General features: G+C 40.2%; 1 long non-coding RNA gene across 3 annotated transcripts in view; it reads right to left on the reverse strand.

Moving 5' to 3' along the window:
* Positions 1–2,853: 2,853 nt before the first annotated feature.
* Positions 2,854–12,132, reverse strand: part of LOC139623681 (uncharacterized) — a 40,168-nt gene continuing 30,889 nt past the window's right edge. Inside the window, exons 4-5 of one of the 3 annotated variants that reach the window (XR_011691574.1) lie at positions 5,141–5,193; positions 2,854–4,801 (exon numbers count right to left, since the gene is read on the reverse strand). This is a non-coding gene — a long non-coding RNA (uncharacterized lncRNA). Of the gene's footprint in view, positions 5,194–12,132 lie in introns of all 3 variants that reach the window. The other 2 variants (XR_011691575.1, XR_011691573.1) reach the window with 2 other exon arrangements.

Here is a 12,132-nt window from a genome sequence, read left to right on the forward strand (position 1 = left end):
AGGAGGGGGACATCGGGGTAAGGAGAATGTAGCAGGGTAAGTTAAGAAGAGAGAGATAGAGAAGGAGAGACAGTGATTGAAAGAGAGAGAGACAGAGTAGGAGAGAGGCGGACAGAACATGGTGCCAGCGATTTGCTCTGCTGTTGCCTCGGGATCCTTAATAAATACATCCATAAACTTGCTGTGTCCCTCTCTCTCTTCTCTCTTTTTGCCAGGCACAAAGTGGAGGCTAAGAAAACTAAACTCATGTTAGTGCACCTTTTTTTTATTTCTACAATATAGCTTACTCAGCTTTCTAAGGAAATTAAAGTCAGCAGCTCTGGAAAGACCCACTGGACAAGGGCAGCCCAGCTAACACACTGCTGTTTGATATGTAGCTGACGTACTGTCCGCTTCCTATCATTCTGTGCATTTACCCTTTAATATTGAATAATTTCTTCTTAGAATCAATTAATGTCTTAGGCTACAGACACTACAGCACTAAAATTACACCTTACAGAAAAGCTTAAGTTGCTTTCCCACATTCTGTTGGTTAGTTTAATTTGTTGGTCTTAGTTTACACACAGCACCCCACAATGAGTGTAAAGACATTTCTAAAATCCACAGGGGAAAAGAACATCTCAAGAAAATGCCCTTTCAGAAGTATTCTGACAGTATTCAGTGCTTTGTCTAAAGTCCATTAGATTCAAGTGAACATTAAACATTCTTGATGAATGAGACTGTACTCCCATAACAACACAACCTTGTTGTTTGTGGAAGCAGCTTATTATGATGACGTGTGAGACAGCATCAGCCTTTTCAGCAAGTGGTCCAAAATCAAAGCTTTACGTTCAAGTGACAAAGTCAAGTATGGTTGTGGCTTTTAAGACAGAGGCAAAGGAGGAGGTCATGACATTGTGGAGCAACTCAAATTTTATTATTTTATAATCATGACAGTGACATTCTTGAATTTGCCCCTCTAAGTCTGCATCCACACTACTACACTTTAGTTTTAAAGTGCATCACTTTTGCTACATTTACACAAAGTCTGCATTTTAATGCTTCAACTCCCTTTCTCGTTCGAAGTATTTTTGCAACTACCCAACTTCAGAGTAGGTATGCGTTTTCAGGTGTGTTAGTATGGACAGAGATCATTTAGGATTCAGAGCTAAAACAGTTCACTGAACAGAGATTGTATCATTTTAAAACACTGTTTTAAAGTGAAAACATTGTAGTGTGGACGTAGCCTAAGTTTGCTATCCAAATAAATGTTTAGCTAAAAGGAGCTAGCTGTATCACAAAAACCCTAATGGCTTGCTGACATGGTTTTGTTGGCTGTTGAGCCTGTCCATTATCTCCTTAATGTGACAGTATCAGGAGCATTGTGATAATGTTAGTATCACTGAGCTAACTAAGTCAAAGTGAGGATGTTGTCAAGGCTACTTTACAACCTTGACAACCACATCTGAAAGAAGTTTGACAGTCACTGTAAACATACTGTACAAGACATGAGACACATGACAATTACCTTGATCTGGAACAGTGAAGAAATGGCTGACACCAATTACTTTGTAAGACTTGGTTGCTCAGACTGCACTGATTCCACCAATTAATTAGTTTTCAGTAATAGTGGGAAATGACCAGATGCCTATGTTATTCCACATTTTCTATCCATCTTTACTGCAGTTGGTGCAGTTTACTGCACAGCAAGTCCTTGTCATCTCTGTTTTGAAGCTGTGAGGTGTGCTGCTTTCTGGCCCTGGATGTGCATATATTATGATATTGCACAGAAACCAATCTGTGTATACTGTGTGTATCTATTTATCTGTCTATCTATGTTTTACATGTCTATGGCCTTGACCTGGAAACAGCCTGTCTGTAACCTGGTGAACTCTGCCAATCCGTTCATTCCTCACCCTTCCCCCAACACCCAGACGCTGCAGCTGTCCAATCTCCCTCTGGGGTCAAAGGGAACATCCTAATGCTTGTCCCACTTGAGACTGGCACCTGTTGGCCCTGTCTTAGCCTGCCCTTCATAAAGACAACAGAGAATTCAATAAAGCAGGCTTAGAGCCACGAGGCCTGATGGTGCCTGTGTTTGTCATGGCTTTCATCTTCCTCCTCCTCATTTCATTTGAATCTTAAGGAAATGCTTAAAATGTCAATTAGAAGGTTCAGGAAGTTTAGCTCCTAGACATATCACAGCTGAACAATGACGGATACATCAGTCGAGCCACAGTGGGTTTATCAATTGGAGAGAGAGGCTGCAGGGACTGTCTATGCTGGGACTTGTTACGCAGTGGAAAAAGTTGGAGGAAAATTGGCAAGCAACTTGTCTTCCTGAGTTTAAAATAATCAGACCCTGTCTAGGGCTTGAGTTTAAGATAAGATCATAAAAAGCAAATGTATAACCATCAAATTATACACCTGCTTGTCAATGTAGACTTTTATGGGTTGGGTTTATAAGGACAAAGCCAACAACCATCTCTTTAGTAGTTTCTATACCAATACATGGAGTATATTTACTGTAGAGACATACCAACTATAGTGGTATTATGTATAGCTTGTACCATAGACTGCCATACCAACCTGCCAGCTGTTGCCCATTGTACCTGTTTTCTCCACAATGTGATGGCGCACTTCCTCTTATTGGTGTCTTATTTTTAGCTTAATGTACGCTCAGCTGTCCAAGAGTGTAATTAGAGGGCAGATAGATCCCAGTGTCAAACTGACACATGGAAGCTGGAGGAAAACCAGTCTGATTGTGACTTTGACAATGTGTGAGTCAATGCTCTGATCCTCTCCTTCATTAGAGCAAATCCCTGCCACAAAGACAGATGAAGAAGAGATTTAGTGTAGTCTGGGAGGTCCGCCTAAAAAAGGCTAATGTGCCTTGTGTGCATGCATGTGTGTATTGTATCTGTGACGTAACTTGAAATGTTTCCAGGCTTTTTTTTTTTCTTCTTCTTTCCGCTGTGTTTCTATATCACCTCTTCTCGCTGTCACTCACACTCAGACACCCCTCTGCTTGACTTATAATTAACTGCAGTTGTTAATGGGCTCAAGAAGAATTTAGTTTGTAAGCCGATCCTACAATTAGGGCTTGTTGACTTTGCATAAATGTTGGGGGCTGCCCTCCCCAGGGGCGCAGGGCAAATGAAGGGCGTCTTTGAGGGGCTGCCAGGCCTGGCTGGACCTCCTGAGATGTTAGAGGGGAAGTGGGGTCTAAAACACACACAGAGGAACCCCTTCCAACAGTCTTACCCTGAATCCTTTGGGGTCATACAGGACATCAGGTTAACCTCTGGAAACTTAGATGAGACCCCATGGACCAGTGTGTCTCAAATGTGCATCCTCAAGAGGCTAACCATGCAGAATTATTTAAAAGAGGAAGTCAGCTTGGAACAACATGGATATAATGACAGCACATCTACGTTTATCAAATTAAAGTAACCCATGTATCGCTGTTTTAAAATAATAGACATTTCTTTTATGTTCAGTAACAGCACTCCACCCAGACAGGACTTCAGTTTCATTTAAATATGTATGAATCATTCTGCTAATCCTACCCTTCACTGCTGATGTTTCAGGTTTAAATCAACACTACATCCTGTATTTTATTTCTGTCTTTGTGTCAAATTTATGTCTGTGTCTGTTTCATTTGATTTTAAAAGATCTTCAAGAGTCTCTCAGTGGTAAAATTATAGTATTTAAGAGTTTAATGAGTTGGAACTGTTGAACATATTCCAGTCTTGAAACACAAAGCTATGTTTTATATAAATCAAATATTTTAATCTATTGCTGTAATATTCAAATATTGTGTTTTGTTTGTAGACGCAGGCATGGAAACCTTCGGCGATTCCTGACAAAGTATTTGTGGGTCTTCTCCAGAAAACAAGCCACACGATTGCCTTTCCTTTTACTGAATGCTGCGAGTCACAACAAGTGCCAGAGCTCTTTTTTCTCTTCTTCTCTGTTGCTTAAGAGCAAAGTGATTCAGCAACACAAACAGAACATGTTGTAAAGAAACTAAATGATCAACATATCCCTGACCCCATGTCAAATCAGCTTCCAGAGTTAATGCATCGCTAATATTTTGCACATAAAACCTTCAGTGGCAGCAACTCGATAGAAAACGGATTGTAACTCAAGTTAATTACAGTAAACTTTCATTTAAATATATACACAATTTTATCGATTTCTAATGCTGTTTTGATGCTTTAAAGCAATTTTTGACGAATGAAGTAACAATCCTTTCCTTACAAATGAAAACTTAAAATCAAAATCAATACAAAGCCCCCTTTCTTGGTTCAGCACCTTCAGGGGTTTTGGTGCTACAACCTTACTTGGTTTGTTGCAGCCAGTTGCTTTTGGTGCTGACATGAGGAAATCTTTGATAGACATTGCCTAACAATATCACTGAGCCTGTTTGCAGACTTTATGACAGTTCTCTACTTGTGCTACTACTATGCTTTAGCATTCACTGCTATATTATGTAATTCACACTTGTAGTCAGTTCAGCAAATGATAGAGAGGCATTCAAGAAAAAAAAATTGGGAAAACACATTTTTTTAAAATACTGCAATGGGGCAGCAGGTAGACAGACAGTGCGGGGTACTTCATAAGCTGTTATTTATTTCTGGCTTCATCTTTCAAAAACACTTATAGATTAATTCCTAGTTAACAGACAATGTTTAAAGTTGACTTTGGCAGATTTACATGTTGCCCTCTCAAATGCTGCCACCATTACTGTGGTGGCAGAGCTGATCAGAACACATCCACTCTGAAAGTGACAGATGTTTGGGTTGATCACAGTCGTCACCTGTGGCAGATGAAAGTAGCCTGTGTGATTGTAGAAAGGAGTCAAACTACCAGTTTGAAACAGGTTATGACACAGCTTTTCAGAAAAAACATCAAATCTGTGCGACCTCCACCATCAGGATGTGACACAGCTGTGTGGCATAACGCTATCTAACAAAACCTAGCAGGTCTCTCCTGTTGTTTATAATGTAAATCATCAAATTAAGGACTTCTGTCACTGGAATCAGGAGAAATTCATCACTTAATAAAAATCATTAAGGTAGTGGTGTAAAAGTGGAAGTTGGCTGGGAAACGGAGTACAAAGCTAGAGAGAGATATACTGGGGTAACTAGCAGCTCACCATCTCCTGGTCTTTAGTGTTCTCCAGTTAGTCCATTGTTGGCAAGCTGCTCACTACAGAATGAAAACACAAGGACTTTATGGAAATTATGCAAGTAAAATTTGTGTCATGGAGGGGAGGTTTGTGAATTTTACTTTCCTTTTTTTCTGAAGTTGAAATTTTCTGGGCTAAATTTGGTTTTGTTTTGTATATTATAAATTTTGATTAAATGACATATAAAGACTATATTTTCAATATGTAACTAGTTTCATTGGAACTCCTGGACAGACTTCATGGTAAAAGTGATTAAAAAGTGAAATCCTTGTAAAGGGTTATACAGGATTTACAAATGAGGTGCTGCTGCAGTAATAGCAGCTTGTCTACTTCCGGCTACGACCTGGACTCATCTATAGGGAAATCCGTTAACCTCTAAATGGTTAACTTATGCTTCACGTGGAGCCCCGTCCGTCACCCCCTCTGGAAGATCAGAGGTCAAGGTTAACTGGAAAACAGGTGTATGAGGCTGGTTGGACTGCAGGGTCTTTGCACACTTCATGCACATTGTGTTTTTGTTTCATATCTGTATCATTTTAATTGCATTTGACCTTAATAGACTTTATTTGCGTTGACATCAAGGATTCCCTCTTTCCTCTATTTCTGTCCTTTTCACACTTTCACTCTTCTACAAATCAGGGTGTAAACATGTCTTGGAAACACTTAGTGTGAAGATTGATTCATGAGCTCAGCTATGACTGTAAAAGTATCTTGAGGATTCAGTGTGTGTAAGAAAACTGTCTCTTTAGAAATGATCCTGCAGCCCATCGTAAATCACTCTTTCACCAATTTGTGTGCGCACAGAGTTTGGCTACAACTGTGCACACACACACACACACACACACACACACACACACACACACACTCACACACAGTACTTACAGGCAGACACACAGCAGCACACACACGAAAGACAGGCTCAATTCACTTCAAATGATCGGTAATTTATGAGGAGGACCTGCTGTGTTGTCAGGTCAGAGTTCAGAGCTAAACAGCAGCAAAGATATGCGGGGGGGGGGCTGCTTTACCAAAAAATCAGTGCAAGAGCTGTAACTTTCACTGTCATGCACCAACACCTCTGTGTTGTTCACTTAAAGTTCAGATGGCATGCTGTAGCTCAGGCAGAGAAATTCTTCACCATTGTTACATTCAAAGATCAGCGAGTTTGCCAGGCTGGTTATGTTTGTTAATCTGGCTCTTGATCTGTTTCTGTTTGTTTTGATGGTGTTGTCATGTGTGCATATGATGGTCCCATCCTGTAATCACAGATTTTCTGCTCTTCTTTTTCCTTTTATTAATTGTACAATAGCTTTTTATCCAAGGATGATTTCTTAAAATTAACATATTAAGAAATCATCAAGCGTACAAGATATTGCAAGTCTGAAGAACTTGCTTTGGTCAGGTGATCTCGACTATTGGAGAACCTTGACAAGAGACAGAAATCACCTGCTGCTGTTTTTGGCTGAGATGAAACCCTACAGGCTGTGAGCTCTCTGGTACATGACTGTTCATCCCTGCAGAGCAATCAGTAGGCCAGGTGACTCCCTTTGGATGGCTGCCAGTGCTTTACAGATCATCATAATGTTTGAGTGGTTGGCAACAGATATTACAGGTTGAAGGTTCCTTTTGTTTCTTCTAAATATAAACCTGTCTGGATGTATGAAAAACACAGAAGACCTTATTATATTTTCCAGAGCTGCAGGGTTTGTGACTGATTATTCTTGTGTGTGCACTGGCCTTGGATAGAATGTGTTTTCAATACAACTGTCTCAGATGTGTTAATTAAACTTTGTGGTAATTTTTTTAGACAATACTTTAAAGGAAAACACTAACCTTATTCATGTTGCTTTTGCCATCATTTCTGTTTGTAATAATAACATTGTACTCACCAAAGCAACTGCTGTGATATGGGAACATGGTAAAATCATCAAAACAAAACACAAGAAGTTAGATGATCATGTTGTAAAGACGCCAGAGGTTGAGACAGATGATCTAAACCACTTGGGAGTAAAACTAATTAATTGCACATCCACCATGTCGGTCATCACACTTGAAAACTGCATGGATAACCACTGTAAGAACATTAGGTGAAACATTTACTTAAAAGCTGAAATTTTCCATTCAAGTTAAAAGTCATGTTTACTAAGATATCATTCAATATCCTTGTCATTGATTAGTCCAACCTATGATTTGAGCACCCTTTGTTATTCCTGACTCTGTACAATTAGTGTTAACGCCAGTAAGCCAGACTTACTAGCTTCCAGTTCACAAGTTAAAGCTAGTTAGCCTAGTTTGCTAGCTTCCAGTTTTTAAGTGAAACTGAAACAAACCGAAGAACATGATGGGTTCTTGCAAATGTGAAAAGTGGTAAAAGCACACATTTTTCTATATACGAGCCTTATGTAAATTTAGCTATTGCTGCATAGGCGACTGTCTAGGAAAAACGTTGCGAGTTCCACATCAAGCTTCATTTGTTTACTCGCGAAGAGCTCCAGTGGCAGAAAGCAACCCTGTCATTTTGCTTCTCCTTCTATTACTTTTCTTCTTCTTCTGAAGTTAGCATGCTAATCAGCTAGCCTCGTCCTGGTCAGCCCATCCCATCATTTTCCAATACAAAGAAACAGCATCAGGCTGCCCTGAAGAAGTAGCGCTGCTCAGAGCGTGCGTTATAACCTCTTGTATTGTAAACACAGAAGTTCTTGGCAAGACTGGCAAGTAAACAGCTGTTAATGCTAACGTTGGCTATGTAGCAATAGCAAAAATTCAAATAGCTCCTTTAAACTACTGAAACATAACTAACACTATTTGGAGAAAAAAAAGTCTTGTATAAACTCCAGTCAGAAGCACAACACACACGTTGACAATCTGTCTCATTGTATTTCCAGCTCTCAAATGTGAGTCAACCGCTGCCATAGGAGACACGTACCTACCCAGAAACCTAGACACTGTTCCACAGTCATGTCCAAAAACAGTTTATCTTCTTGTGAAAAAATATGGAAATTTAAAAACTCAAATTTCAGTTTGACTTAAAGGAGCTATTTGTACGTTTTGCTGTTGCTACATAGCCAACATTAGCATTAACAGCTGTTACTTACCAGTCCAGAAGAAACGTTGTGAGTTCAGCATCAAACCTCATTCCTTTACTCACCAAGCGTTGTCTCCTGCAGTGGAAAGCGATGCCAATGTTAAATTTAGTTACAATCAGGATTCTTTTACTCAAGATAGCATACAAACCGGCAAGTTGTCGTCCGTTCACCACGTCTGGTCCCTTTCCGATACAGAGACCCTGTAGTGTCAAGGCTGCCCTAAAGCTCTTGACAAGACTGGGAAGTAAACAGCTGTTAATGCTAACACTGCCTATGTAGCAAAGCATAAATAGCTCATTTTTAAAGTGGTGCTCAGCAATTATCCTAAAGAAATTTTGTATTTCTCAAATGGGAAACCTCAATTAGCGTTCCTCTTTGCTGTTTCCGTATATCACAATGATGTCACTATTTCCCAGACTTGAGTTTGTGCAATTGACGCTTTGCAAAATGTTGAGACTGTGAGAAGCTTCACTAATTGCCTCATATTTCTCTGACAACATATCACCAGGCCTGTTTTAACGCTAACACAAACTTATCTGCATTCAGAATCAAACTCCATGTCATAGTGATTCCAGCATTTTGTCCACCTCCTTGTATCGCTTAGGGATGTTGTGCTTTACCATGTGTATGGAAGACAGATGAACGGTTAGTCCAGCTATTATATCATATCTCCCAGTGAGACACATGTTTACAGGACAGCAAATCGAGCTCTAATGAAGTCATCGCCAAGAGAAATGCTGGGATAGGCCTGCAGCGAGCATGTGTGTCCGATGCCAAGTGCCTCTGTACAGTGATGAACGACTGCAGCCGAATTTTGCTAATGATCATTTTGGAAAAGCAAATAGATGTATCCAGCATCAATATTTCTTAATTATGGTTGTTTCCTGTGGAATTCTCTGTTGACAAAAACAGGGCGAAACAATCAATCAGGCGAGAGAGAGAAAGAGAGACTCTGGGAAGCAGGAAAGTAAACCTCAAAGGATGGATTTCATCATTCGCAATGGATTTTCACCTTTTTTAAAGTGTCTAAGTGTGTGTGCGCACATGTCTGAGAACAGTAAAGGGAGTGACACACACATTAAAGAAAGCAAGTGTGTGTGGGGCAACCAAGAGAAAAACACAGTGACTTTCTCTCCCCTCTAAATCCCCTGAAGGCTACATGCCAGTGGCTACATGCTGCTCACAGTGCTTTAATGCCCCGTCAGCTGTGCCAGTGGGAAAGAACACACACACACACACACACACACACACAGGGTATCATGAGCTGAAACACACACACTGCAAACTGCACTCACACTGCTAACCCCGCAGCATAAAGGGCTGCAGCTGCTGCCAAGGAGCACATATGAATCCTGAGAGGGTTTGGGTATAGTGGCACCACATGTGTGTATATATTTATATATACATGTGAGCGGCCTGTGTGTAACTGGAAGCAATGGTGGTACTGGAACTGTGACTGCTCATAAGATAGTGTAAAGTTACAGCTACATGCACACTGATCATCTACCACCCGTCCCACTTTCTTCACACCTCTTTACCCTCTTTTAGTTTAACTTATTCCAGGACTCAGAGGTTCCAGAGGTTAAACTCCTGTTAATCTTCTGCATAGGCAATGTTAGATGACTGTTGAAACACTTCCAAGGTAACAGTAAAAAAAAAAAAAAAAAAACAGATCTTCAAAAAGGCGATTCACAACATCTTAAAATCTTTATCACTACAAGCCACTTCTTGATAAATCAGCAGACTTATCGCCCAGTCATGCAGTTCATCTCAGCTCAACAGAGGTTTCATTGTCTTTCTTATCTGTCTTTCTTAGCTTAATGTTTTACTTTCAGTCTCACCACTCCCATCTACCTAATTTCCATTTCAGCAAAAAAGCTCTGATAAACCCACTGTACATTTCTTACCTGGTAATAAAACAGCAGAAAAAGTTTGCAACTAGCTGGTGAAGAACACCTTGAGCTAAAAAGCCAGATATGTCCCTCCTGAGTTGGTAGAGACCAAAACAGAGCTAAAAGGACTGCAAATATGGGACTTGAATAAAGACAGGTTCAATGGAGGTGAACATACACACGACTCCAGATATATGCTAATGGTGTCGTCCATCAATGTCAGAATGCAGCAGTACCATAAATAATTCTGTAACAAATGAAAAAGGAGAGCTGGAAAGAAACATTAAAACCTGGCTGCTTTCTCAACAGCTGGCCAACCACTCAGCTCGGTCTTGGACGGTTATAGAAATCTTGAGATGCAGCCTCCCTAATTCCAGCATCAGAAAAGAGCATGGGGGGAGCGTCTCTGATGCTATCTGACCATCAGCTCTCATATACTGGTAACACATGTCTGGTAACACATTTTCCATATTAACTTTATAATACCCTAACACGCCCAACTAGCACTTACTACACACCTTCAGTCAACGTAAATAATGCGTCATGGCTGTGTTTACAGTTTGTTGTGCTCAGTTAATGCAGGTTCAAGGAGGAGTGTTATCCCCAAGGAGCATGTATAATTTTTGACACAAACATGAAGCCAAACACTTGAATCAGTTGACATTCAGAATCTGGGTTCATTTAGGACGATAACGCTGTGTTTTGTTTTTATGTGCAACTGAATCTGCGACACCAAGAAAGAATAATCATTTCCCAGATATGAAACTGAAATACTTAAAATAATGGTCATTATGTAAATCTATAGATAAGAATACCATTAAAAGGAAACTCTCTGCAACTTTATAGGCTTGAAGCTGGTTTTGTAGATATAATGGAAAATGCTCATTTTCAAACACAAACAAAAAGTTTACATCGTGAAAGCTTTAGTGTGTTTTCAAACATGCACTATCAGTCGTACTTTATCCTTCTGCCACCTCATTCATACCCACCCACCGCGCTCTCTGTTAACTAGACTCTCCAGTGTGAAAGGCCAGGATTAACCTTGGATTTGAAACGAGCCGCAAGCCCATACACTCACCAATCCCTGTGTCGGACCCACCCTCGTGAGCTCATCTCTGCCTTATGAATAGCCCTGGTCACAGGTGAACACACACACAGATAGACAGGGACACCCACACAACAAATAGGGGCAAATAGGCAATTATGCGTGCCGTTACACATGCAGACACACACATACACTCACGACATCAGCATGTTAGCTCTCTTTCTCTGGTTTCGTGAGAGTTTCTTCAGTCAGATTTGGTGGTATTGTTGCTCTGTCAAAGGGAGCTCTCAAAAGGAGGCAGCGATTTCAAGCCAGACGCAGCGCTGAGAGGGAACATGTCTTAACCTCAGACACCGCTCACACATCCACACACACATACACAGAGAGTCAGAGTGAGTGTGAAGGAAATCTTAGCTGCAGCTTCTTATCAGAAAGGTTCCTCAGAGAAATGTCCAGCTCAGAGCAGAGAAGTCGGATCTGTCAAAAGACCTGTTGGGAGGAGAAGGTTTAGCAAGTCGCTGCACGGTGGAAAAACTGTGTGGTAATTGTGTATGTCTGCCTCCCTTCTGCTCCCACATGTTATCACATATTCTCTATCAAAGTCCTATACAACTACTGACTAACTTAAAACACAGCTTTTCATAAGTTACAAACAGGTACATCAGATACATTTAGATACAATCACATTTAAAAGTAGAACACATTATAATAATAACTGTCGCTTCTGTGTTTTTAAATATGGATGGAAATTGGTTGTGGAGGCGTGTCCACCCATATTAAATTAAACCTTAATCAATATACAAATATCAGTCATCTAACTTAAACACATCATGTTTCAACAGTAAATATATATATTTGTTTTGATATATGTTCTCAAACACACACACCACATACATGGTAATAACAGAGTAGCAGTATTTTTCTTCTATTCTGCTG

The sequence above is a fragment of the Trachinotus anak genome, unplaced genomic scaffold, assembly GCF_046630095.1.
Source record: "Trachinotus anak isolate AG129_WGS33_773 ecotype Australia unplaced genomic scaffold, CSIRO_AGI_Tana_v1 ptg000008l, whole genome shotgun sequence".
NCBI classification, from domain to species: domain Eukaryota; kingdom Metazoa; phylum Chordata; class Actinopteri; order Carangiformes; family Carangidae; genus Trachinotus; species Trachinotus anak.